At 43.4% G+C, this 26,578-nt stretch overlaps 1 protein-coding gene across 5 annotated transcripts in view; it reads left to right on the forward strand.

Annotated features, from left to right (window-relative positions):
• Positions 1–26,578, forward strand: part of STRBP (spermatid perinuclear RNA binding protein) — a 169,248-nt gene that overhangs the window by 44,610 nt on the left and 98,060 nt on the right. For all 5 annotated transcript variants that reach the window (XM_083161016.1, XM_083161020.1, XM_083161019.1 and 2 more), the window contains exon 2: positions 12,366–12,471. The gene's annotated coding sequence lies outside the window, so the exon portion shown is untranslated. The remainder of the gene's footprint in view (positions 1–12,365; positions 12,472–26,578) is intronic.

The raw sequence follows: 26,578 nt of genomic DNA on the forward strand, positions 1-26,578 counted from the left end.
GCACATATAATCTTCAGGATTCGATGTGCACGGAAATGCCTATACCTCCGATTTGGGCCGATTTAACCCAATATATTGGCCCAATCCTTCGGAATCTGGTGGAATCAGTTCAAATAGGACCTGTGTATGGGTACCTTAACAGAGGGTAAGACTTTAACTACCTAATTTCATATGCTCAGGGATGGACTCGTGACAATGCATGCACTTACTGTTATAGGTTTCCTTTTTGTAAAGCAGACTTGAATTTATTTTGCTTATGTTTTCCCCATAGAGGTAACTACAACATTTCTCTGCTACGCCTTCATTATTGGTCACTGATCACAAGCAGGATTTTGCTTGTTCTTGTACATCCAGTCTGGCAACATTATTGCACACTCCTAAACGGCATATTTGACATTAATTAGGAGAAATAGTCATCACATTTTTCTGTAATGGATTTCTGTTGAGGTTCTATTGCCAACCAATTAACCAATTGTAGCCCAGACCATTTTACATAATGATTTTTATTCTGCCATGTGCACTCTAAAACTAGATCGTTAGGTGATGTCACCGGGACCTGCTGAACATGGGGGTCGTTAGATATATAGCCAAAGTCGACCTGCATGTTCAGCAGACAGGAGGGGTCGTTAACAATGCGCGGAAGGGGTTAATGATACTGAGTGCACATGCTATCGCTCAAACACCTGTGTGTTCAGAGAATATCATGCAAATATTATTTGATAAAAAGGCCGCCCCAGTATAACAGAAAAAAATAACACTATTCTCCAACCATCTGGCCAGCTTTATACCACACACCTGTGTTTGTCCGAACTCTGCAAACCAACGCTTCTTGTGCTCACATAGTCATCATAAAGTTAAGGAATGAATGTGTTGAGGTTTGAAAATATTATGGTTTAGATTTCAACTTTGCTGTGCTCCTCGGTAGTTTGATAATAAACTGTATGATACATTCTCCCATAATCAAACATTATGCAGCACCATAAATCCAAGTGTGCCGAGCAATAGGTACAGGAAAAGGAGAAAGAAGAGAAGGAGCACAGTCACCTGACACCACAGACTAGCAGTATGCAGTGTCTGGGGGGAAATGCTGCAAGAACACTGATTCTATCACACTTTTTACAGATATACACAGTGGCGGCTCTTACCTTCGTGGAGAAGGGGGGCTTATTCAGTGCCACCCCCTCCTCTGTTGCCGGACCCCACCACCGGTGCCTGCTGGTCCCCGCCGCTGCCTGCTGGTCCATGGTTCCATAACTAACGCATGCGCAGTAGCTTCTTCGGTACTGCGCATATGCAGGCCCCCAGCCTGTATGAGCTGCTTCGGCTGCAGTCCATAGAAGCATATTTCCAGGTCCGGTATCGCCCTAGGTACTGCGCGTGCGCATAACTAATTGTTATGGGCTGCCGCTCAGCAGCCCGTAAGGGTATTCCAGAGGGAGGTAACGCCTCCGAATGGGACTGCCTTGGGTGACTGGCAGGTCGGACTTCCAATAAGAAGCCACTGCCAGTCACAGTGAAGCCAGAGCAGTCTCACACACTGCATCTGGCTTCACACAGTGGCGTATTTTTCCTTGGGGGGCTGCAGCCCATAGGTAAAAAACGCCACTGGGTATACAGTATATACCGTGTATGTACAGTATATAATATACATACATACACGTCTAAGTGTGCAATTAAAAAGGCCGTATGGGGGCCCAACAAAATTCACAAGTCATGTCGACCTATTTCATGTGTTGTCCTTCAGTGATCACCTAAATGCATGCCAACCTAATATGGGTCGGTCCAATGACCCATACTCAACTGCAGCCTGCTTTTGGAGAACGTGGGTCCTGCAAAAAGCCCATGCGAGGAGAATGAGCCAGGAATGGTAGAGGCAGTCCTTCCAGCATCCTCACTACTGTAGGTGAGCTGATCTAGCCTCTGGCAGTTCACTATGCTTACTACCTGTGCCCGCTGCCAGCCTCCAGCACACCCTCTGGGCCTATATACATTGGGGGGCCTGGAGCTGCAGCTCCTTCAACCCCATTGTTAATCCGGCCCTGCCTGCATTGCCCTTCAGACAAACTGAATATACAGAGTGTCCCTGCTCTTTTCATCTTTCTCTTGTCAGGTTTGACACGATGATACAGGAAAAGTAACCCACATTCGCTAAACTGCCACCTAGCATGTGGATCAGGTCAGAGGAGCTTCATTTCTGGAGTTGAACTTGCCCCGTGCACTTCATTTTTTGTTTTAATATTTATTGGACATATTAGCAGTTATTGTGTGCTGGAGGTTTATTGTTTTCCTTTCCCCTTGTGGAAACCATTTGTTATATTTATTAATGTGTATATTTATAGAAGCGGAGATGTTTCCCAAAGGAACCAATCAGATTTGGGCTTTTGCTATCTCGAATGCATTATATCAATAAGTAGAATCTGGTTGGATGCAAGAGGCAGATCCTCCACTTCTATAAACCCGTACTTGATGTTTCTGCGTTCTACACCATAAGAGGAAACAAAAGTGTTTACACCATAAAGAGAGTATCAAAAAATAAATAAAACCGATTTACATATTATATTACATATAGTTCTCTATTACCTCTAACCTTTACTTATAAATCGTTGGGTCTACACGCCTTAGATGTTCTTTCAGGAGACCTTTTCCTAAGAAATGTCAAATGCATTCCAATTAATTTGCAAGGCACCCTTATCCCGTGATTTGCAATAATCCCGCGCTGCCGATAAGCAAGTGTTAAGGGCCTACTCTCTAAAAATAGATTTAATGCATTTAAAGCAATTTGCGTCTGTCACATTGTGTTAGTGTGCATAGCTATTAACGTCTCAGAAGCCGACTGTGTTCCTTTATCTGAGGTGAGAACTAGTCATTTTTATTGCTGACCGTTCCCCCTGCACTTTGGACATTGTTTTGACAATCTAGTGCTGCGTTAAAATAATGTTTCTTATAGTAGATACAGTTGCCCTATACTTATCTCAACAATTCTATGCCATTAGAGGCTAATTTGTATTGTGGTAGAAGTACAGTATTAACAATTTGCCTGTTGCTTTTGCACGAACACAGGAAATCCTCTTACGGATACTGTATGTTATGCTCTTAAAAGAAGGTGACCTATATATAATATTGCTTTCAATCACACATGATTACAGTTTTCTGTTGCTGACTGCTTGCTCAAATCAGATTTGAATACATCTTTTGCATGTGAGCAATGCAGTCCGGTCAGACTGCTAGAAAGAATTTCTGCATATCTATACTTACCACCTGCGTGTTGGGAAATGAAGATCATTACTGAATCTGGTTCCTCACCTTCTCGGTCCAGACCGATTCATTCTTGGTTGATTCTAGAATAGAGCTTCATTCTCAAGAAGTCCTGTGGACGAAATCGCTGCTGCTTTGGTAAAAAAACAAAACACAGAAACGGCACTTGGGGAAGCAAGATATAACGGAGTCTGTACTCTCATTCCAACGCATCAAAATATACTGTTCCAAATATTATATATATATATATATATATATATATATATATATATATATATATTATATATATATATATATAACTTTCAAGCGTTCCCTGAAAACTCACCTCTTCAGGCAAGCCTTTCATATTTAAGTTCTACAAGCATAACTCTCTGAGGCACTTATGTATTATATGGCTTCCCTTCTGGACTTGTAACTTGGTGGGACTGTTATCCTATTACTGGTGCTTGTCCTTATGTTTCCCTCCTAAATCCCTATAGATTGTAAGCTTGCAGCAGGGCCCTCCTACCTCCAAGTCTGTCTGTTGTTACCCAGTTTGTTTTATCACTGTCTACTATTGTAAAGCGCAACGGAATCTGCTGCACTATATAAGACACTGTGACGGAATCTGCTGCGCTATATAAGAAACTGTAAATAAATAAATAATAATAATAATATATATATATATATATATATATATATATATATTATTATTTTTTTTACCAAAACAGCAGAAGCGTAACATATTTTTTAGTGCTCTATACTCTGATGCCTTCCCGAGGCACAACATCTGAACAGTGTGTAATAAAATTCTTATACCCATAATCCAAACAAAATGTACTGTATCAATATACCTGCTTGTGAGTGGCTGGATTTGGTTTTTGATCCTGTCACTCAGTGCATGTGCTGTGTATCCAATTTGGCCTTCCTGCTTACATTTATGTAACATTACAAGGGTTCAGAGCTGACGGATGTAATCGGTATGTTGAAAAAAAAAACATAACCACTTTGTACATAGCTAATGAACCATCTACTAGTAAACTAGTAGGATATTTATTCAAAGAGGAGTTCTGTGACTTTTTAGAGTGAAGCTTAAGGCTCCAGATCCACACCGAGATAGGCAGTCACACAACCTCTTATTGACAACCTGACACTCACACTGATAGATGCCCTTTTAGACATCAGCTCTTCCACTTTGCATTGATGACAGCGATATGTGGGACTGAGAGAAGTTTAATCCCATGATCCTGTTACTGCAGTGGCTTAGTATGTGACACGCTGCATATAGGCAGTAACTTGGTGAATTAAACTGAATTACAGATATGTCCTCCTACATCTTTGCTGCGGTCATGCCAAAAAGCCCCTTTTGGCATGCCGGGTCGCATGAGAATCTTCTAGCGTAGGGCCTCTTTATTTGATAGTTTTTTTGCTGTATTTGCAAGAGGCAAAAGGAGACTGCACTGATTAATAGGACACTTCTATATCTGTGTGCGACTGAGGGTGAAATGTAATAAGATGAGAGATTCAGAAAGTGAGAGATTTGGTAAGAAATCTCCAGTTTTTTTAAAGTGGCAATCATTGACACAGCAAAACCAGTGTGATTTTGCTGTGTCAATGATTGCCACTTTAAAAAAACTGGAGATTTCTTACCAAATCTCTCATTTTCTGAATCTCTCATCCTATTACATTTCACCCTATGTCTCTGAATCTGGTTCTGGTTGTCAGCAGGCGATAGGTCCTAGTTTTCATTCTAGCACCAGATATGCAGTTATGCGCAGCTTGAGGAAGAAGACCGGAAGGTCTCTGAAATGCGTTGCTGCTTATCCATGCCGTTTGCACTTTGAAAATACAGCACTTTGGCACAGGATCCCTTTATTTGGACGCACCTTACTTTTGGAATCACCTGCACTTTATCCACGGGGGAATCGATTACCCAAGCCTACTGTGGTGGTGCCGCAGTCTTGATTCAAAGCATAGCCCACCGCAGTATCTACACATGGTGAGATACTTCATGCCATATATGCGCTTGTACCCAGACTATAGAGTGCACTCCATAAGTACTGGATCAGTTCCATTTGTTTTTTATTTTTTGTATTTTATCCTTCATTAAATATTCTGTTCTGCTTTATGGCAAATAAAATTTGCTTCTTATGCAATAAGTGTCATGGACAGCGTTTAAGAGGGTTGCGCCACACTATACTGTCCTCTGTTGTACAAATCTCTTCATGGTCAGGATACAGAAGAGTCCTAACAAGATCGGCCACATTCAGGTTGACAAACTTCCTACAGCTCAAGCATGGAGTTCAGGGAAGCCATGGGCGCATGGCCACCAGTCTGGGTTGTCTGCATCCTTTCCTTGATGGTCTGTCCTCAGGAACAACCACCCACCCCCTGTTGCAGTGTATGTAATACTGTTAAATAAAGTAAAATGCGCTCTCTCTCTTGAAATTATATCAACCAATGAGGTGCCTAAACACTGTGCACCCCCCCCCCCCCTTTTTATTTTTTGCAAAATCAAGATCTCCCACCTATACTTCCCATGCCACACTTGCACCTGCAGATGTTGGTTTATTTGGGCCCGCACTGGGTTCCCAGGGCAATCTCTAGTAGGCATGCATGAATTGCTGTGGCGGCCATTTTCCAATTATATTTTTTACCAATGAAGCTAGCACCGGGCTGATGAAGATGCGAGTATGGTTAAATGGGTGCAGGGTGTGTGAATCCACCCTGGACCCAGGGGACCATGTACTCCGCCCACCTTGTATTCATTATAGATATGACCGTGACCTAAACTAATGTAGAGCTACAACTGTCCAAATATCCGCTCCATCTTCCTATTCAAATGTCAGGTTCCTCTTGTGCTGGATCCACCTTGATGTCTGCATTGGTACTCTTTACCTAGAACGGTGCCCATCGCGGGCATTGAGTGCACTAAAAAATCGGGTGCGATGCGACCAACGCGATGCCCGCGATTTCCCATAGGGAACAATGTTAAATTTCTCAATTGACCCGATTTTCCTGTTCAATGCCTCAGTTGACCCGATTTTTCCATAGGAAACAATGTTAAATGGCCCACAGAGGCCAAATAGGCACCCTGAAGTGTGAAATGGCCCCGACAATTGTTAACGCCACCCCACGATCAACGTGAACCCGAAGCGTGGCGAGCGGCGGCGGTACGCGTCCTACGACCTTTTCATACCCCCACTATCCACGTCGGCGTGGAGTTGAGAATAGAATAGTGTGGCGAGCGCAGCGAGGGGACGCGGATCCCTGTGAAGCCCGCGAAGGGACGCGTTTACCTGTGAAGGTATCCGCGTCCCCTCGCGGGGCTCGCTGCGCTCGCCACGCTTCGGGCTCGGTGGCTCGCTGCGCTCGCCACACTATTCTATTCTCCACTCCACGCCAACGTGGATAGTGGGGGTATGAAAAGGTTGTAGGACGCGGGCTCGCTGTGCTCGCCACGCTTCGGGTTCACGTTGATCGTGGGGTGGCGTTAACAACTGTGGGGGCCATTTCACACTTGCGTGTGCCTATTTGGCCTCTGTGGGCCATTTAACATTGTTTCCTATGGAAAAATCGGGTCAATTGAGGCATTGAACAGGAAAATCGGGTCAATTGAGACATTTAACATTGTTCCCTATGGGAAATCGCGTCGGTCTCATCGCACCCGATTTTTAGTGCATTCAATGCCCGCGATTTTTTTACCTGCGATGACCACGATCAAAATCGTGGGCGCCGTGCTTGGTAAAGAGTACCTCTGCATTTATTGTGTCCACCTTTTGTGTCCTTTTATGTACTGTATAGATGGGTCCTCCCTCCTCATTGTCACAATATGTGCGCATGCATCTCTGCATCGACTAGTCACACCTGCTGGCGTATAATTGCACAATGCATTCTTTATGGGTTGCGAGTGCACACATGCCCATACTTGCATCACAGCGGTCACAGATGAGACTAGTCACCACCAAGATAAGGCTGAATATATCTGTAGATTTGCCTTGTTTTTGAGCACTGTGGTGCTTACGAGTATATAATAATATAATAATGTATTATTGTTATTTAACAAATGATTTAAAAATATTTAAGTGTAATAAGTTTCTACTAGTGATGATGATTGATAATACAACATTTCCAGATAAGTAGATTGACTACCATTCTACAGTACATGGTACATACAGTGCAAGCAGGCCAGATATCCAATTAGCCCCTTCAGTGGTGGGTTGTTTTCTTCTTAGCGCTCCCCACTGGGCAAGGTTTTTTCCTGTAGAGCGCTCCCTAAAAAAACAAAAAACACCTCTAACTTCCGGGTCCAGGCAGCGCCGCTGAACACTCAATCAGTCGCTGCCCGGTCCTGCCCCCGGCAATTCGGCTGTGTGCGGCCTGACGTCACAAGGTCACGCAGCACACAGTCGGGGGAAGGAGGCAAGACCGGGCAGTTGCTGAAGCTGGGCGCAGCGCTGACCAACGCACAGTGGTGCTGCCAGGCAGGAGGGAGCGCAGGCATTGACACTCCCGAGAATTTTATAGGTTTGCCAGTCTATGCACTGGAGCATAACCTGGAAATTTTGCGGGAGTGCCATCGAAGGGGTTAATGTAAAAAACAAACAAAGCATCGTCAATTTTGCTGCATTTACAATTGTCTGGAGCTGGGCCCAAGGCAGGGGCAGGCAATGTTTTTGTTTTTGGGAGCCATATGTTCAACACTACAGGCCCAAAGAATTTCTGTTTTACCACCACTGTAGTAAAGCTTAGTGAATCTGGCAAACGCTGTGGAACCAATCACTTGATGCGCAGTAATCACTGTACACCGGTCACACTGCCGAGTGAGCACTTCAAGGGTTCCTGGCAGGCCTAGCATTTACCCTCACCGATTCAGTGCGGCTGGGTCAGTTATTCCCTGCTGCTCTGTCAAGTGTCACTCATCCTCCTATCAGGGCTCAGCACAAGGTTCTCAGAACTACTGCATAGAAGATAAATTGGTTTAATAATAGGAACAATTATTAAATTGGGTCCTACTATTTCTTGACAACCCCTGTCCTAAATTATTGTTAAGAACTACACAGAATGTTTTTTTTTTTTTAAAGCAGCAACTTGGTACCATATATTTATTTTTGTAGATGAATGTAACCCATAAACTCGTATACATATCATGTCCATTAATAATTCAGGGCTGTCTATTACCTCTGCTCTTGTTTGCTATGCAGTGGCATTGACCGAAAATTCTGAATACTCTGGTAATTATGTATGTAGGCAACGGGGATTGCAGACTTGCAGATTATGTTTTCGATTATTTTGTGCCAAGATACCTCTGTCCCCCCAATAATTTACCTGATGCACTTGTTGGGTTTGTCAGTTGGTTTTAAAATCGATATCAACAATTACAAAATCCTCCCCTCGAGCTTCAGATAGATGCAAATAAACCCTCTAATAATGTGTCCCAGTTGAAGATGGCTAGACAGAAAATAAACTACCTTGGGATCTTGCTTCCAACCTCATTACAAGATTTATACAGATTTAATTACAGAACAGCGATTAGCAAAACAGAGTCTATCCTTGCAAATTGGAAGCATTTGAACCGATCCTTATTAGCCCAAAATGCAGAAATTAAAACACTTGTTTTGCCAACACCAAAGTACCCATTGCAGATGCTTTTAGTATACTTGTCCAGGACAGATCTATTCAGATGTACGTGGTTTACCAGCTTCTTTTTCCATGGCCGGAAGATATAAATACACAGTACTGTATTTAAATAAGTCGCAGAAAAGAGAGGAGAGATGGGATTCCTTTTACATTGCTGCATTAGTTTAATATATTTATCAATGGCTTTTAAACGAGACTGAAACAGTCAAAACATGGCTAAGGAACTTTTCACCCATATTCTTCAGTTGCTGTATTATACTTAACCTAAATATTTTGAATATAAGCTGTCACGAGCAGGGCCCTCTTCCCTAATGTGCTTTTGCTTCTCTTACGTAAACCATCTTTGATGGCACCAAAGTCTGTGTTTTTTTTTGCCACTCTTCTACTTATTCCGGTGTCCTCTGCTGAGGCAGTGATGTTTATCTAACCTGTACTTGTCCTCTACTGTATTTACCTGTAAGTCACTGTCTCCTGGGTTATATACTCTTTAATAAGGTGCTGCAGATCGCTTGTTATCTGATCCTAAAGGCCGCCATACACTATGCGATTTGGCCCCGATTTCACCCGATCCAGATGGATCGGGCAGTGAAATTGGACCAAATCGCAGGTTTTGACACCCGGCGAGGGAGGGGGGCGGCCGGGGGAGCCGGAGCAGGGAGCTGTCATGCTCCGTCCGGGTAGGGGGGGGACACGCGCCGCTAGTAGTGCGGACGCTGCGGGGGACACAGGCGGCAGTGACATAGAGCCGGGCGGGGGAGCCGGGAGCTGTCAGCACTGAAAAAATTATAAGTTATATACCCTGTACTTGTCCTCTATTGTAAATAACTGTAAGTCACTGTGTTCTGTCCCTGATACTTCTGTCAGTGCTGTCTGCTGATGCAGCTATGGTTATATACCTTGTACTTGTCCTCTATTGTTAATAACTGTAAGTCCCTGTGTTCTGCCACGCTGACACTTCTGTCAGTGCTGTCTGCTGATGCAGCTATGGTTATATACCTTGTACTTGTCCTCTATTGTTAATAACTGTAAGTCCCTGTGTTCTGCCACGCTGATACTTATGTCAGTGCTGCCTACTGATGCAGCTATGGTTATATACCCTGTACTTGTCCTCTATTGTATATAACTGTAAGTCCCTGTGTTCTGCCCCCCTGATACTTATGTCAGTGTCCTCTGCTGATACAGCTATGGTTATATACCCTGTACTTGTCCTGTATTGTATATAACTGTAAGTCACTGTATTCTGCCACGCTGATACTTATGTCAGTGCCTCCTGCTGATGCAGCTATGGTTATATACACTGTACTTGTCCTCTATTGTATATAACTGTAAGTCCCTGTGTTCTTCCCCCTGATACTTATGTCAGTGTCCTCTGCTGATGCAGCTGTGGTTATATACTCTGTACTTGTCTTCTATTGTATATAACTGTAAGTCACTGTGTTCTGCCACGCTGATCCTTATGTCAGTGCCGCCTGCTGATGCAGCTATGGTTATATACTCTGTACTTGTTCTCTATTGTATATAAGTGTAAGTCACTGTGTTCTGCTCCCTGATACTTATGTCCTTGTCCTCTGCTGATGCAGCTATGGTTATGTCCCCTGTACTTGTCCTCTATTGTATATAACTGTAAGTCACTGTGTTCTGTCCCTGATACATATGTCAGTGCCGCCTGCTGATTGATGCAGCTATGGTTATATACCCTGTACTTGCCCTCTATTGTATATAACTGTAAGTCACTGTGTTCTGCCCCCCTGATACTTATGTCAGTGTCCTCTGCTGATGCAGCTGTGGTTATGTAAACTGTACTTGTCCTCTATTGTATATAACTGTAAGTCACTGTTCTGCCCCCTGATACTTATGTCAGTGCTGCCTGCTGATGCAGCTATGGTTATGTGCCCTGTACTTGTCCTCTATTGTATATAACTGTAAGTCACCGTGTTCTGCCACCCTGATACTTATGTCAGTGCCGCCTGCTGATGCAGCTATGGTTATATACTCTGTACTTGTCCTCTTTTGTATTCAGCTGTAAGTCACTGTTTTACTTATTCGTTATGTACGCTATAATTGGGCGTTGCTGATCCCTTGAAGCACCATATAAATAAAGGATAATAATAATATAGTACACACACACACACACGCTTTCCCTTAGTATCAATCCTGCAAAATAATGAATTCAGAGAACCAATTACCAAATGGATAAATGTCAATAAGAAAATGAAACCTTTTCAGCGATCAACTAAATAAATTCGGGTTCATTCCGTTATAGGAGCAAAGTGAAACAGGGAGGAACTTCGCTCCCGGACAAACCATGTTACAATGACAGGGATGGAAATATATCTTTTTTTTATCAATTCAAATTAATTGTCAAGTTTCTCCCAAAAATTGATTCTTATGTAAGCCAATAGGAGAAGTTTCATTAGGAGATGAGGGTTAGACCTTAATAAACGAATTCAGAAATACTGTATGACCAAAAGGATTCCAGCGGCCAGTACACTGACATCGGAATCCCGACTGTAAAATGCCTGACCGTCCGGTCCTGACTGACTATTCATACTTGTGTGGGACTATGACCCCCATAGAGGGAGAATAGTAGCTGGGGTTGAACACGGCACTTTGTTGCACTCGCCCCCTGTCGGAATACCGGCAGTCGGTATTCCGATGTCCGTATACGGACTGTCTGAATCCCGGGTATCGGGCCAGCATACCACACCCGTATTCTTCCCTTCTTTTTGCTTTTCTTATTACACAAGATAATAGCACAAGTTAGTCTCAAGAGTTACACTATTTTTATTTTGTAAAGGTTTTATTTTGTAATTTTTTTTGTTAGTCTGTTAACTCCGTTGAAAATGTCAAACACTTACAACTGTGAAGGATACATTATAGGGGTTATTGTAATGTGTTAGGTCGCGTCTGTACATGTACTGGCGCAGGGTGACAACGGTGGGCGTTCCTATGGTAATCACCTGGTGGGCAAGCAGCTGACATCAGCTTCCCACACAGGGCGCTTGCAGGTCAGAGACCGACCATAGAGGTGTCTCAGATCTGCGAGCGCTGGAGAAATAATTTGATGTTCGCCAACCGTTGATTGATTTCTCCCCCGCATTCGAGGCTGCAAATGGATGATTATGCAAATCATCCATTCGCAGCTGTGGGGGGGATTGCGGGTGTGTGTGTGTGTGTGGGGGGGGGGGGTGCTGGCACGTCGGGCGATGTTTTGTCCAGACTCAATGCGTTGCGTGTGGACCAGAATAAGGTCCTATATGTATACCACTGTATTTATAATATCCTGATCGCCTTTTGTATATTCCAAGACGTTTTAGTAACGGTGTTGTTTTTCTTTTCCTAACGGATTTATACGCTGCATATATATATTTTTTAAACCTTTAGCTGTTTACTTGTTTATAATTGTATTGACAATTACCAAAATCTGTACCCCCCCCCCAAATAATGAATTCCACTTATTTATACATGCTTTCTGTTTTGGTGTTTTGCAGTGACCCCTAATGACAGTGGAGCAATAAATGAATGGATGCGTTTCTCCTTCTGTAACATAAAACCAACTGTGGGGAGATCGTTTTATATACAATAAAACCGTTTCTGGTAAGTACAAATTTACCATTTGTTCAGGTTTGTTATATAAATAAAATAAAAAATGTATAAAGATTATATTTCCTTTATAAGGTAAACATTACAATTCAATATGATGAAAAGAAATGTCAGCTTGCCAATTTTCGCACCTATTTTGACATTCGCTTGGCACTCAAAGGGTTAAGGCCCATACACGCTATCTGGTTGGCTGATTTTAATTTGTTCCCTGAAATTTACCAGATTTCATTCCAACAATTTGCTCTCAAATTCTGGAAAATAGGCATAAATGGATTTAACCAATCTGAATTACATTTTTTATTCTCTCTTCCATGTTTGGGAGGAAACGGTCTATTGTCATTTGCTCACAGAAATCTCCAGATTGTCATCCAAAACAGCCAAATTGGAAAGATGATCTTGTAGTGTGTATGGGAATTTACACTGTGGGAGGTTTGAGTAGTTAAAGTTGAAATGTGATATGGAAAAATAATGTATTTGTATATGTGCAGATACTTATTTTTGTACACTGCATGTTTTGTGATCGGTTTATTATTTGCTTTGAATATATGTCCATATGTATCAGTAATATAATGTACATTATCCTTGAGTGCGAATGTATTCCCGTGTTCTATTCTTCTATACTTGTGTATACGTATTGGCAGATCATCAGTCTCTGTCCAGTCTGCTTCAATCAGCATACATAAGATGTTGATTACTCTCACACCAGGAATGCACGTGCAGTTTATGAATAAATAGCCGTGGGGGGGGGGGGGGGGGGGGCTTTTCCATTTCCTGTAATGTGGTAGAAAATGTATCCATGGTCATCATCTTCAGCAATACTATATATTTTTTTTCTAGTTTACCGCTCACATGCTAATAAGTACGGTGTAAAGAGATTGAATTGTTCATACAGTGGAACAAATAGCAAAGGATGTGGAGGAATATGTTTATTTTTGCAATTTCACAATGACTCCCTTATCATCTAGTCACACATTCCTTCATTTTGTCAGCAAGGTTATCACCCTGACACCTTGTCACCTCACTCGTCAATCACACTCCTCCACAGTATTCTTGTCACTTTTAGATCATACGTCACTTTTCTACCAAACTCTCTCATAGCATCATCTTTAGTTGGGTTGTCTGTTTTTAAATCTGCTCAACAACTGATGGTGTTTATTTTATTAGTTACACATTTTTGAACAAAATCAGGTGCCCAAAACAGTCCTTTTAAATATATGGCACAACCACAAATCCTTTGTTTGTTGTATCCTGCGTTTGCCCTGGCGTAGGAGTAGTACCGTCATCGTGTTACAGCGCTCAAAGCTCTACGTCCCAACAACTATTACTACGGTATTGAAGGAATGGAAAGTTTTAGCTGCATCGTAATTTTTACGGTGCTCTCTCCTTATTACAAATGATTCAAAACATACAAAAATAAACTAAATAAAGATGCTTTTTAAACATCCGACAATATTTTGTTCAGGTACAAGCAGATTGTGGGCATGTATCTTCGCAATCTCAAGGTGGTCACAGGGGAAAAGTAAATGTGTGGGGATTTGCATGCAGTAATTTATTGTTCATATCACATCTGTAAATGTTTAAAGTAATTTCTTAACAGACAAATGGATCTTAACAACAAATAGCATAACGGCTATTTAAGATACGTTTCTGTGGATTGTTTTTCACTCTAAATACAACCTTAACTGTTTATTCTTCATTTACTAAATATTTTAGAATGTTCACTGTATAAAATGTGGGTACTTATGGAGCACATTCTCACTTATACCAAAGATTTCCAAACCAATTTATCGATTTTTCAAACATTGGTGCGTATACAAACGATGATGTTTTGAACCTTGTCAAGACCACTTGTTCGCCATCCAGCAACCCCAAGTGCAAACTTGTGCCCAAAAGATCATACTTACGCCTGTAGCTTACCTGGTATGTCCAAATATGTTGGATGTTACTGGAAGAAACATTATATTACTCCCACATTAATCTCTATTGCTCTAAACCGTTAGTTCCTGTCTTTATTTTAATCTACTTTGCGGTGGTCACCAGTACACCAGACCATGTAAAATCAAATCTAGAGCTGCTGCCTCCTGATAGTAGCTTAGCCAGGCATCAATGACACCCCCCCCCCCCCCCCTTCCCCAGTAATGCACTGGACCGCATGGCTTGTCGGAAGCCTCACTGTAGTGCCGGAACACCTCGCCAACATCTAGTTCAACACATTATTCACTATGACGCCGGTATAATACACAAAGTAGTATCATGCGTTCCATCGTAATCGCTTCAGAATAAGTAACGCCCCTAATGTAGGGCACAGAACTTCAAACGGTGTGGAGTATAAAACAGATGTTTGTTAGATCTTATTGTACGTATGATTGAAGAAGTGGAGAATGACCTGCAGAAACTACAGGCTGAATCGAAAAACTTTTCAACGAGATTTTACACCTGTGTTGGCTGCTGATTTAAATCTGATTTATTGGCGAACAAGGACTGAATCATTGGTTAATACGGTTAAAAGAAATGTGATCTCGTTCTAAAGGAAGAAATTGGAAAGTGTAGACCAAGATAATTTGGCTGAGCATTATTGTCCTGATGACGGGGACGCCGAGCCCCAAAACGGTGAATTCTTAGCACATGGATTAAAGCTAGTCCCATCTTTTCTACAAGTCTCCACGTGCCGCTTTCATTCTGTATGGCTGTATCCAGGAGGCAGCATCCCCTCATCACTGAGGTCCATTCGCACAGGGCTGATGTTTTTTGCGATTTGCATTTCTGTGCATGCGCTTGCTGCGCAGGTGCGTCCACGGCAAATAAACGGTTCACTGGATGCAGGCACCCTGGGAGCAACCATCAGCATATGGGAACACCCAGCGTTTCATGGGAATGCCCATGCTAATGGCCCGACGTCTCGGGCAGCTGACCTCACCATATGCGTGCCCGTTCCACATCATTCGTTACTCGGTGACCATCGAATGATGCGGGTGTTCCCCCGCAGGCTGCGATTGGATGTTTATGTTTGTGGGCTGGTCCTGTATCACTGGCCGGAAAAAAAATCAGGAAAATTGTTCGCGAAATTGGTAGGCACAAAGCTTCGCAACTTGTTTAAATAGGCAAAAGAGGAAAAAAAGAAAAAGTTGGGAGGAGTGCCCACTAACTGGCAGCTGCTACGAGGGTTGTCAATCCCAATATAAGGTAGTACCAAGAAAGAAAGAGATGTACCAGCTCCGGCTGCTATATAGTGAATAAATATATACAATCAATCAATATATGATATTTAATCCAAAATAAAATGTTAATACATATGGAATTCCATAAATACACATAAATTCATATAGACTATAAAAACGTGGTGGAACATATTACCGCTGGTGCAGCTGGTAATGGATAGGGATAGTTCTTCTTTAGTTGTACAGCGACGAGTAATTAACCAGGTAGCCAACCAGTTCCAATGGGTTTAGTGGGGAAGGTGGAATCAGATGGTATTGTCCACGGACCCAGTTAGGGTGTTTTGAGGTAAACCTGGATGAACGTGCGGTTCTTGTGGTCGCCTCGGATCAGCCTCCGGATACAATTGTTTATAGGAATGTGAAGGGTAAATTTCCATAAAAATAAGAGTTCTGATTGGAAGATGGAATATCCACAGGAATAGAGTCACCAATTTAGTGGCAAGGTGCTCCAGTAAAATCACTCAGTTACTTGAGCTACTACTGAGTGACTTTACTGGAGCGCCTTGCCACTAAATTTGGATAAAAGGATATCCGTGGTAGTAAAAAAAATGACATGTAATTAATTTATATGCTTTGGGAGAATGCAAAAAAATAAACACGCTTTCATTTTTTTTTATCTACTCAAACAATAATTTACACTACAGATGCCTCTCATGTCATTTTTTGGCTTTCTCTATTGGAGGAGAAGCCGATGCTGGCAGATCCTGGGAGATGCCGATGCTGCCTGGTTTCTTTAACCAGATAGCTCTAATAGGTCCATGCATAATGGATTATTTAACAAATGTATGTTCTAAATAGGTTTTTTTTTATAATAACGTTGTTCCATTATTCCGTGCCAGTCCAGAGAACTATTTATGCTTCTGTATAACACATTCATTTACATGTCAACCACACTGCCGCTTCCATTGAGTCATTTACAGATTTGTAACTTTTTGCTTTTATTTTCAAACTTGGAAAAATTGGAACATAGTCTTCTTTCCTTTATAGTTCTATATGATCCCGTTTGCTCACTAGCTAGTGAAGTGAACATGCCCAAAGTCCTTCTGGTTTGGAGTTTTTGCAGATTTACATCTGTTTTGAAACTTAATTTGTTAATGTAGCATTTCAGTAGAGCAGCAGGAACAGACATTGTAGCAAAGGGATCTAAGTGCACAAAGCTTAATATTTAATAAAGTAAAAGCATAGATTTAGTGCATCGGCCAACCTGGATTTGCAATATTTAATAGCTTGCTTTTTATATCGTTCGGGCACAAGAGTCCTAAGTGAAAAATTGTCAGGTCTGTCCCACGACAAAGTATTTATTTGTTACATTTAATGACAAACAGTCCGTGGCTTTTAAAAGCTTGCATGTTAAACTAGTTTTCTCTGTGCAAGAATCGGGGTGTAGACTGACTTACTGCATCCTAGAGACAGGTTTGCCAGAAATGGCAGAATATCAAAATACATTTTTGTCTTGTGTTTTGTGAACATAAAAAAAAACAACTCTGCCCAAAGTGCATTTAGCATTTCATGTTATTTTAGATTCAAATAATCCAAACTATACTGGTATGTATACATCCCGGATGATTTCTCGGCTACGTCACTTTGTTTTCCCCGGGGACTACCATCGCTGATCAAGGCGTCCAGGAATACTCATAATGTATTTAAGCCTGTCCCCTGGTCTCTTATTGGCCTGGTGGCGGATTTTTCTAGTGCACTTTCTCCAACAGGACTCAAGGCGCTTATAATGCACCTTGCATTATATGCATGTAGTCTAATACAATAGAAGAATACACTTGAATGCAACCTAGAATACACTAGGTTAAATTTTATAATGAATTGAAATAAGACCATTCTGGTACATAGCATCCTGGCATTTGGTGGAGGTTACTCCTTACAGAGCTCCTGTAATGATGTAGCTAGTTGTCAGCAGCCTATTTATTGTAAGCATGCTAGGAGCGAGGCCTGACTGGTTCCCTCGGGAAGGCATCTAGCTCTGGGCTGAAAGCTCTTTTATAATAGTGCCCTTCGGGCATTTTATTTCAGTGTGAAATGTTTGGGTAATTTGGCCTTATGTCATACGTGAATGACCTCAATCCATACTCGAGTAGTGTACGCTGCTGAGACACCGGGCTCAACTTGTGAATATTTCCCTTGCATGAAGTGGTATCGGATGAAATGTGAGCATGTTATCAAGGACATACATGTGACATTTATAGTAGTGCTGGCTGAAAAGAATCTCAAAGTGCATTTGATAGTCTAATCTTGTGTTATATATAAGTACTGAGAGTTCAGTGTTGTGCACGTTATTTTCCTTCTGATCGTTCTGCGTTCCACTACTTTAGTATAATACATTGCACACAAGGGAAGCAACAAAAAACCTAAACACCTGAGTGTTTCACTGAGTAGAACAGACACTTCCTCTTAAGCTCTGTAATATAATCCCGCGGTAACACTTTGGGGAAAGCTATTAAATTATTATTATTATTACATTTTATTTATAAGACACCACAAGTGGTTTGCATCTCTCTCTATCTATATCTATGTATCTATATATCTGTCTATATATATATATATATATAAATGACAGGCAGGGCGCCGCTGCACAGGGGCAGCGTAAGGGGGGGCGGACCTCACAGTTGTGGGCAGTCCCGGGCCGACAACGGCACAAAAAGGGGCGTTCCTGGGCCGCGACGTTATGAAAAGGGGCAGGGGCCCGGCCACCACCGTCAATAAAGGGGGTGGCCCCACCGAAGCTGCTGTGCTGCCGGGGAGGCGCTGGACTTCACCGTGCACACCGTCGGGGCAGGCATCAGGCTCTTTTAGCGGGGCGCTGCTAGAGGGGCAGGGCGCATATTGCCCTTTAAAAAATGGCCTAGGGCAGTGGTTCCCAAACTGTGTGCCTAGGCACCCTGGGGTGCCTCAGGACACTTGCTGGGGTGGCTTGGGTTGGTGGACCAGGATTAATTCATATTAGTTATGTGCAATGTAACAGGCAAAAGCAATGCTAGTGGCTGCCAATTATAACATATGTGGACAAACAGGAGCAAATCCTGTCCCTCACCAGATAACTGTGACAGAAAAAAACACAATGCACATAATTTTATATTTTTTTTCCTGAATTTCTCAACAAGAAACATTTGGCCTAGGGGTGCCTTGAAAACATTTTGATGCTCTAGGGTGCCGAGATTCAAAAAAGTTTGGGAACCCCTGGCCTAGTGGGAACACTATATCCACTATTCCACCTTGCGTGCTGTGTACAAATATGTATAGTACTGTATATATCAAGTAGTCAGCTGCCTTAACCACAATGTCCCCTGAGGGCTAGGGAACAACCCAACAATAATAGAATACCCAGTTGTGGTGTGGCGCCTATAACTTATAAATAATGTATATATATATATATATATCTCCAGAATTCAGTAAAGCAACAAGCAATGTTCATCCAATATTTTTATTTGGTTCTTCAGCAAGTGGAACCAGGCAAAATCAGAACCCCCCCCCCCCCCCCCCCCCCCCCTATGCGTTTCATGTAGACAGACTTAATTTGGGGGAGCAGATCTTTAAAATATAGTTGATGTTCAAAACTATTTTTGGTACTTGTTTCCTAGCACGGCCACAACGATTTAGATCGTTGTGGTCGTAAGATAAAAAATCGGATCGATCGCATCGCATGCGATTTGGTCGCATACGATGCGACCGATCCGACCGACCGATTTTTCACCCGATTTTTTTTTTTTTTCACCAGATTTGTTTCAATTGCCCCCCCAAATGTTACTAAGTGGGCTAGACCCCACGATAGACGTCAACCCGAAGCGTGGCGAGCGCAGCGAGCCCGCGAGGGGCGGCGGTGCGCGTCCTCCGACCTTTTCATTCCCCTACTATCCACTAGGGCGTGGAGTGAGAATAGAATAGTGTGGCGAGCGCAGCGAGCCACCGAGCCCGAAGCGTGGCGAGCGCAGCGAGCCCCGCGAGGGGACGCGTCTAACTTCACAGGGATACGCGTCCCCTCGCGGGGCTCGCTGCGCTCGCCACGCTTCGGGCTCGGTGGCTCGCTGCGCTCGCCACACTATTCTATTCTCACTCCACGCCCTAGTGGATAGTAGGGGAATGAAAAGGTCGGAGGACGCGCACCGCCGCCCCTCGCGGGCTCGCTGCGCTCGCCACGCTTCGGGTTGACGTCTATCGTGGGGTCATGGCGGGCACATAAAAAATGTGAAATGGGTCATATTGGGCCATTTCACCTTTTTTATCATTTTACCCTATGTGAGATGGACTTAATCAAGTCCATCTCATCTTGTGCCATTATAATGGCACAAGACCGACGCGATCCTCCCGATTTCAATGTTAAAAGTTTTTTTAACATTGAAGTCTATGGAAAAATCGGGTCAATCGGTCGGTCGCATCGCGGCCGATTTTAATTGGTCGCGACCGACCGATTGACCCGATTTCTGTCAATCAAAGTGAAAAAATTGTAAAAAATCGGCCACATCGTGAGGATCGTGTCCCTTAATTAAGAGCCACGATCACTCACGATTGTGGCCGTTCTAGGAAACAAGTACCCTATTTTTGATAGCTCTAGATAAGGATCCTGTTCCTTTAGGGAATAATTCTGTGCTCCGAACTTCCACTAAAAACTCTGGACCAGGTGCTGATAATTAAATGCTGGTAGTATATATAAACAGCAATAAAAATTGGTCTCTCTTAGACCTCTGTCTCCTACAGGGAAGGTAAGCATACATACATATATACATATATATATTTGTGTGTATGTATCCTGACGAGAAACCTTGGTGTAGTTTATACCCCCCTGCTATTGCTACAGTTGCTGAATACAACATGTTCTTCATTATAATTTCCAGCCATGTGAATGTCTAAATAGACAGTTTATTGTAAATGTGCTATAGGCCAATCTGTTAGGTTACCATGGATATACCATTTGTGAGCAAAGAATCAAATCTAGAAAATCAGGATGTCCATGTTCTAACAATATATATGCTTGTTTCAGGTTAAGGGCAAAAATACCTTTTTATATATAACAACCAGGAAAATCCATTAACTTTTGCACAAGTGTTTTCCCCCTGCCTCCATCCGCTATAGACACCCCAATCATTTTTGGATGTTGTTTCTCAGAGATACTAATGGAAATATTTATGAATCTTGGACCCCTCCCCCACTTCCTTCAGCAAATAAGCCAGATAAAGAGGTTATCTCTGTAAATGGGGGTAAAGCGGCAGCGATGTCGCTGATATTTCTAGCGGTAACCCTCTGTGCACCACTTACCTCCATCGACCTATCACAGTGACTAAACATGACTTTAACGAGCTGCTAGGTAACAGCATCTTGGGAATCTATGGCCTATTTCCGACATTGCGTATCAGATGAAATAACTGTGCACATATGTGAAGTCCTACCGCTGTAATGTTATGCTGATGATGATCGGGATAAAATCTCAGAATACGTACAATACAGAGAATCCTGTATTCTCTCGCAGCGATACACAATACTCACTGACACACCTGGGATGAATACAAATATCAAAGCCTATTTATGTTCATATCGCTGCCAGTTATCCCAAGTGTGACTGCGGCGTTCTGCAGTGCATGTGAAGAACTTGTAAGCTGGGTTATTGTGCATATCGGTAACCCTTATCTTCTAGTGTGTACGCATCTCTATATACCAGTGATTCGCACTTCCCATACCGAAGAGGAAGGTATATTTGTATCAGCCTCCTAATCAGTGTCTGATATCTTTTATATGTAGAATAAATCTCATGCTGGGAATAATGCTAAATACTCGTCCTGCACAACTCCATTCTCAGGACCCTGCTGTAACTGCTAACGAATAATGCAGTAGGTCCCACCTGAGTGCTTCATTCCTGAAGAGGTTGTCTTTCCGCACATTAAGGGCTGATACGGATCATACACCACGGCAACACCATACACCACGGCAACCACTTCAGCGTCTTTTAAAGTAGTTGTGTCTGTGAATATACTAGTATCATCCCTTCCCCTGGATTACAAGTGTGTGTCTGACTGCTCAGGTACAAAGATGCCCACGTTCACCATCTGTACTAACGCTTGGTGCACTTTTAAATCCCACGATTGTTCACATCATTGACACGTGCTCCAGCCCCGCACATATCCATGCATTTCTGATAGTGAGTCTCAAACTGCACCTAAATGCATATAATGATTTTGTGCACAAAAATCTAATCTACGAACGTCAACATTGCAATCAAATCTGATCAGTTTGTGAATGTCAGGGTTCTATTGTAAGTTGCGCTCACACTTGTCCGGTTTGTAAGTTGCGCTCACACTTGTCCAGTTTGTTAGTTGCGCTCACACTTGTCCAGTTTGTAAGTTGCGCTCACACTTGTCCAGTTTGTTAGTTGCGCTCACACTTGTCCAGTTTGTTAGTTGCGCTCACACTTGTCCAGTTTGTAGGTTGCGCTCACACTTGTCCAGTTTGTAGGCTGGGCTCACACTCGTCCAGTTTGTAAGTTGCGCTCACACTTGTCCAGTTTGTAAGTTGCGCTCACACTTGTCCAGTTTGTAAGTTGCGCTCACACTTGTCCAGTTTGTAAGTTGCGCTCACACCTGTCCAGTTTGTAAGCTGCGCTCACACTTGTCCAGGTTGTACTGGTTTGGGAGATTTGGGGCACCATTGATCGGTACAGAAATAGGTCTCTGAGCTGCTACAGGTTTGGGCCTCACGGGTCCCAAGATGTTGGTAGTGCAAAGTGCTTCCAGAAACACAGGTCCCATTCATGGTTCCCTCTCTGTTCTGTGATGTGAGAGAGGTCAGACGGGGAAATGTTACACCAGAGAATCAGTAAATTCTGTGAGCACACGAGGAATACATGATTTACTACCACATAACAGCTCCCAGTCATTTTACTGCTTTCACACATTCATTGATGTCTCCTATATTCACCCAAAAAAATCTAAGTAGGACATTGAAATCCTCTGGATTTTTAGTTAGTAAATGTTTTTTTCCCTGTAACCTAATCACTAATCCTTCTCATGTATCATTCTTCATTTTCTAATCAATGAATATATTCTACATGGCAGTAACTTTGGGCCTTATTCTGGTCGGTGCGGCCGGATCCGATTATGCGGCCAGGACCGTGCGTGCGAAACCCCGCCTTCCATACGGATCGCCAACTCCGTCCGTACGCGGTAAGAAGCTGGCCGAACGGACCGCACGTGTATTTTACACGGAATACGCCTCCTCCATCTAAGGGAACCTCCCCCATCATTTGATGGTCGCAGACCATCGAATGCAGGACAGAGTGCTCCACCAGCTCCCGCAACCTCAGACCACACGGACATTTCTCCGTGGAAAAGCAGGGATCTGGGCGGGCAGCTGACATCCGGCGATGTCATATGTCCGTCCCCTACACATGCGTCACGGCCGCATTACCATACGTACGCCCAGCGTTTGCATGGGAACGCCCATGAAACGCGGGGCGTATGCATATGGTAATGAGGCCAAATAGCTCTTCATGCCCCTCTCCACCCCCTGTTCGGAGTGTTCACATATCATGCGGGATTTGGCCGTACGCCCCGCTCGCACATGCGCAGAGACGCCTCTGCACATGCGCAGACACAAAACATCGGCGGGCCGAACGCACGCGGATATATCCGCACCGACCAGAATAAGGGCCTTTGTCACAATGTCTTCTCTGCATGTACATGTAAACAGAAGTGACCACATACACCTATCCTCCATGCAATACAGGACAGTGTTGTACTGTAAGTCACTGGTTTTTGTACCTTGTTATTGAACCCTTGTGGCATCCAATAAAAAGTATAATAATAATAAAATGAATAAAAATAATATACCTGTATACAGGAGTCAAAATGTGTTTCCACACAGGCCGATCCGGATGCCGCCGGTATCTATTCAATATATGTGGCCTGAGAGTGCCAGTATTGGCTGGCAGGGAGGGATGGCATTGGGAGTGGCTGTGCTCAATGCAGCATCGTTCCAAGATAGTAGAAATAGATTCTGCTGCACAGTCAATTTCTAAATTTGGGGACATGATATGTAACTGGCACTACTGGGGACGTGATATGTAACTGGCACTACTGGGGACATGATATGTAACTGGCACTACTGGGGGCATGATGTGTAACTGGCACTACTGGGGGCATGATGTGTAACTGGCACTACTGGGGACATGATGTGTAACTGGCACTACTGGGGACATGATGTGTAACTGGCACTACTGGGGACATGATGTGTAACTGGCACTACTGGGGACATGATGTGTAACTGGCACTAATGGGGACATGATGTGTAACTGGCACTACTGGGGGCATGATGTGTAACTGGCACTACTGGGGGCATGATATGTAACTGGCACTACTGGGGGCATGATGTGTAACTGGCACTACTGGGGGCATGATGTGTAACTGGCACTACTGGGGGCATGATGTGTAACTGGCATTACTGGGGACATGATGTGTAACGGGCACTACTGGGGACATGATGTGTAACGGGCACTACTGGGGACATGATGTGTAACTGGCACTACATATGTGTAAGAAAATGGTTGCTTGACATTCAGATTCAGTACACAAACTTTAGTACACAAACAGTAGATAGTACACAAGCTTTATTTTATTTGTGCATGAAACATACTTGTTACGGGAATACCACCGATCCTGAACCCTAACTCCGTTGCCTCTTATCATGGCGGCGGACGTGTGCGGTGCTAGGCTTCGCCTTTAACAACTGCGTTCGATGGAGCTGGTTATGCCGGCTCCGTCCCCGATGCCGCCAGGTCTTAAGTGGGACAACGTGTCCACCGAGATGGAGAGAGGACAAGGGGTGAACCTAAATAATGACCTAAACAGAATGGGGTACCCCCAGAGTCTCAAGGGTGTAACAATACACAGGACTTTGGAAGTGGTTTGAATACAGAGGATGGAAGTATAATAACAAGAATAACAATAGCGTAGATGCAACAATGCACAATAGATGACACAAAAACAATCAAAGATATATGAGGACCAAAACAACTCCTGACTTATCTCACTAGATGGTAAGATGGAGACCAGCACAGGAGTTCCTCCAAACAGGCTGACAGGCGAGCTGGAGCACTGCAAGATGGCACAGGCACAGGACCCTGAAGAGGACAGGCAACTGGAAACTGCAGAAGGGCTGTTGGGACCCCGGGAACACTCTGACAGGAGAACACTACCAACAGAACTATAACCGACATCTGTTCCCAGCAGACGCCGGCTATTTATTAAAAAATGCTGCCCCCGGCTAATGACGTCAGCCGCCGGGCAGAAGTTCGGGAACGTTGCCGAGCAACGCCCCGACGCCCGGCCGCTGTCGATCACGGGGTGGAAGCACAGGGCGTTGCTTAGCAACATCCCCAAGGCCTCCCCGCAGTGTGACCCAGAGCCTGACGCCTGTCCCTGACCTCCAGGCAGCAGAAGGAATCACAGGACGGCGGCGGCTAACAATACTTGTGTGTATATTATGTGTTTGCAGTGGCGTAACTATAGCCATGCAGCCCCCGCGGTGGTGGGGAGGCTCTCATACTGCAGACAGTTTTTCAGGATACTGGAGGAGGCGGCGGCAGTTTTTGAGGATGCTAGAGGGGGGGGTGTTTGTTAACCCTACTTTGGGGGGGGGGGGGGGGGTGCTGGCAAAATTTGCGGCAGGTGGGCGCATAATTAATAGTTATGCCACTGTGTTTGATTTGTTTCTACAACGTAAATTCAAGATACCTCATTCAAATATAAAAATATTCCAAAATACAGAATAATCTGTTAGCCAAAATTCAACCTGTCTTCCTTTTTCTTTTTATATATTACTCCATTTTTTTCTTATAGCCATCTCAATCTCTCTACAGTCATCATTTAGCTGTAGCGTGAATAATTTGAAAGGCTAGGCATACACACGTTGAGATGTGCGCTAAGTGTTTTTGCTAAGCTCTTTACAGTAGGCTATTTCCCGGTATCTAAATCGCCCAAAGAGAGCCTCTACACATGCAGCGATGTGTGCTAAGCGATTTTACTTAAGGGTAGTGACGTCGATTGCTATTACAATCGCTCATTCTGTACACACAGGGAGATTTGCAGTCACTTGCTAAGCAATTTCACTAGATTTTCACTGCATATACTGACGTTACTAGCGGGCGATAGCATCCGGCGGGACCGCACATCACCGTCGCTCGGAGGCATACACACGGAGCAATCTGTGCTTACTTTCTAAGTGATCTAGTCAGATCGCTTAGAAAAGAGCACAAACTCGCTCAGCGTATATATGCCCTTTTAACAATAAATATACATGTAAGATTACAATGCCCCCTTTGAAGAATACTACCAAAGCACAGATCTGGTAACACACAGTAACTATTACACAAGACAGGCTGTACGCTACATTTATTATTGTAACATGTTACGGTAAATCGCATGGCATGGTTAGCATTTATGTACTATTTATATCATCATAAAATGTTGCCTGATGGCGCGGCTGGCATCCTGGTCACTTTCTCTTTGTTTAAAGTGTTTCTGCTCGGGGCGCACCTTTTGCCAGCTGCCTGCCGCTCAATGGGGACTCTTGTTATACAACAACTGTTTTTAGAAGTGTAAAATATAAAAAAGTTGAGTTAACTGGACTGAAGCTTTCAATTATTTGTTATTACAGTGTTGTAAATGAGTGGTATCGGTGATCAGCTGCATCGTAAAATATAAATCGCTGAAAGGCTTGATTAATACTCATGCCAGGAGCTCTGAAAACCTTCTTGTCTTCGCTGACCTACTTATACAGTTTCCTACAGCGGTGGATGCTGTTAGAGCGAATGCTGGCGCCAAGCCAGGAATAAAATTATACCGCAATAGAACTTTGCACATTTTATTTTTAATTCTTCGGCAGCAATG

This window comes from Crinia signifera, chromosome 9, assembly GCF_055691185.1.
Source record: "Crinia signifera chromosome 9, ASM5569118v1, whole genome shotgun sequence".
Taxonomy (NCBI): Eukaryota; Metazoa; Chordata; class Amphibia; order Anura; family Myobatrachidae; genus Crinia; species Crinia signifera.